Source organism: Acomys russatus, chromosome 1 (genome assembly GCF_903995435.1).
Source record: "Acomys russatus chromosome 1, mAcoRus1.1, whole genome shotgun sequence".
Classification (NCBI taxonomy): Eukaryota; Metazoa; Chordata; class Mammalia; order Rodentia; family Muridae; genus Acomys; species Acomys russatus.
The window spans coordinates 6,752,938-6,756,332 of NC_067137.1; positions in this window are offsets into that span (position 1 = coordinate 6,752,938).

The window sequence follows — 3,395 nt, forward strand, 5'->3', positions numbered from 1 at the left end:
CAAGTCCTACCCGTACTTTCCAAAATGCAGTCCAGCACCCACCCTCACCATGAAGAATGTGGGGTGACTTTGCCAGGGCCCCAGAACTAGAAGAGAAGAGCTTAGCCGCATCTCTTCTCAGGAAAACCCTCTCCTCTCGCAGAGTCCCCATGCCTGGCCAATCCTCTTCACTGGACGAAGTATCCTAGCTTAGGGTGGATGACATGTCTGGAGTCTCGGGTTGGGGGCGGGGCCATCATCAGATGTGGAGAGGGGGAGGTTGGTGAGCCAAGCTGTGCCTAGATGGATGAACCGTGGAGATAGCCGTGTTGCCTGTGGTGGGAGGAGAGGGGCCACCAGAGTAGAAACATGGGCCTAACTCAGCTTTCTGGATTGGGAAGCTGCAGTCACAGCTTCCTCAGTCAGTTCTGCCCTGGCCAGGTCCAGGAGCTCTCCTATCTGGACCTCAGGGTGAGGACGATGCCACGCCTCCCCCTCCCCCACTCAAGCATCATCATCACCAATAACACTTCCAGGCTTCTTCACCTTCCCCCCTAAAGACCTGCAGGTTTTTTATGTGAATGGAAAAAAAAAAAATCTTTTTTTTTTTTTTTTTTTTTTTTTTTTTTTGTTCCTATGATCTTTTGGTCTTTCTGAAAGCATTAGCCATTCCCCTTTTTTCTTTCATCTTTGTAGCCCTGATAGGCTTTGAACTCACTGCCCCCCCGGTTTCGGTTCCCGGTGTTACAGGTGAGTGGCAGCACGCCTGGCTGCAAATGGGATTCCTTAGGCCTGTCCTCCGGTCGCCGACTTCCCACAGCATTCCAGGTGCCCAGCCCCATGCCAGACTTTCACTAATCTGGCCATTTTCTTAAACTGACGTGTGTGTGTATATGTGTGTGTGTGTGTGTGTGTGTGTGTGTGTGTGTATGTGTGTGTGTCACACATACAAACTACAGCATGCATATACATTGTTAACATGTATATGAGACACTGTAGGCATGCTTATGCACTCATGCAGCGGTCAGACTTTAAACCTTTGAGAAAGGGTCTCTCACTGAACTTGGAGCTGGGCTGGTGGCCAGCAGACTCCAGCAATCCTGTCTTTACCACTTACGCTGGGGTTACAGGTGTGCACGTGCTCATGCCTGGCTCGTAACATGGCTGCTGGGACCTGAACTTGGGTCTTCATGATTGTGCAGCAAGAACCTTTCCCAATAAGGTAGCCACCCCTCCCCACAACACACACACACACACACACACACACGTCCCTTTTATTCTAAGACAAGGTTTTGCCGTAGCCTAGGGTGGCCTTGAACTTGTGATCTTCTCGCTTCAGTCTCCCAAATGCTGAGATCATAGCTCACACGACTATGCCTGGTTCTTTACTGCTAGTTGCGTTGTGATAGTTTTAGAACACACTTTCCTGCTTGTGTGCCGCTGTCTCTTCCTTCTTCCTTGGTGCTACCTACGAGGTGGCTGCCATCTCTTTTGGGGCATCATAGCTGCCCTCTGGCTTCCGGTCAAGCCCAAGATTGTCAAAAAGAGGACCAAGAAGTTCATCAGGCACTGGTCAGGATGATATGTCAAAATTAAGCGAAACTGGTGGAAACCCCGAAGTATCCACAACAGGGTGCAGAGAAGATTCAAGGGCCGGATCCTGATGCCCAACACTGGTGATAGGAGCAACAGAAGACCAAGCGCACGCTGCCCAGCGGCTCCTGGGAGTTTCTGGTCCACAACGTCAAGGAGCTGGACCTGCTGCTGATGTGCAGCAAATCTTACTGAGATTGCTCACAATGTTCCCTCCAAGAAGCGAAAAGCATCATAGAAAGAGCAGCACAGCTGGCTATCAGAGTCACCAATCCCAACGCCAAGCCTACGCAGCGAAGAAAATGAGTGGATGGCTTGCGTGCATGTTTTATTTGTGTTTAAATAAAACCACAAAAACTAAAAAAAAAATTTACACGTTCTTAAGTACATCATGTAGACTAGTTCATGTAACATTCACAGCAACATTATAGGACAGATGCCATAGTGTATTGTCCCTATTTTGCTGATGGGAGCAGAAACCAACAACAAACTCTCTTAAGATCTTGTAGGAGATGGGAACGTTGTAAACTTGTCACCTGCAAGATGGCATGACTCACAGCGCCTGCTTCATAAGCGTGTTTCGAGGAGTGAGTGAGCTAACGTGTACTGAGCGCTCAGAACGGCGCCTGGCTCACAAGCACTTACAGAAGTAAGCGAATGAAAACGCCCATGCTTGAGCAGCATAGAACCAGGTGGTTTGATTCCTGAGAATAAATCCCCATTTTCCACTTCTCTCCTGTTGACTGTTCTGCTAATTTTCTTCTGAGATCTTTGGCAAGGATTCTCTTGGTTTTTTGTTTGTTTGTTTGTTTCTGTTCTTGTTTTGTTTCATGACAAGGTTTCTCTGTGTAGCCTTTTGGCTGACCTGGACTCACTTTGTAGACCAAGCTGGCCTCTCTGCCTGAGTGCTGGCATCACAGGCATGCACCACCACGCCCGGCTTTGGGCAGGGATTCTTGGAGATGGGGAGAGGGACGTATAGAAGAAACAGTCCCACCAGGGCCACACAGCTTCTCTGCTAGAGAACTGCATACTGACACCCCCGATATCCTATGGGCCACTCTACCTGCATTAACTAACATATTGTCTTGGGGGTAGGGCGTGCTCCCCATCCATCACATGGACAAGAAAGATCAGGTGCAGTGTGGCAGGACCCTGCTGTCTGTGCTCAATCGGAGCCCTCTGGGGTCTGGGACCAGCCAGTTCTGCCCACAAGGCCCAGAGCGGGAACTGGTATGCTAATTTAGGAAACTATTAAAAGAAAAGAAAAGAGACCCAGACATGAATCCAGACATAGTCTTACTGAGGGACCTGTGCTAAGCTCGTCCCACATGTTTTGTCTATGACTAAACCTTCTGACGGCCCCCGATCTCAGTATCTGCCTTGGGCTGACTTCAATAAGCACATCAAACCTGCCTAGTCCGACCTGTTGCTAGGGCAACCAGTTATCTAGTTTGTCTGGGACCAATCATTTGAAGGTCCTGTGTAACAGGAAACTCCTCAATCCTGCAATCTGCAAAGAGATGCTTGGTGCTTCCTGCTCAGTACATTTCATATGTTCCTAGATATTTTCCAGGGAAAACACTCTTCTCCAAATGGTCCCCATATCTTCGGAATTTTGGAAGCAACTACAGCACATGTTGGATCCCAGGAGCACAAGGAGCATCACGTGGGGATCCCAGGAGCACAAGGAGCATCACGTGGGGGATCCCAGGAGCACAAGGAGCATCACACGGGGATCCAGGAGCACAAGGAGCATCACGTGGGGGGTCCCAGGAGCACAAGAAGCATCACATGGGGATCCAGGAGCACAAGGAGCATCA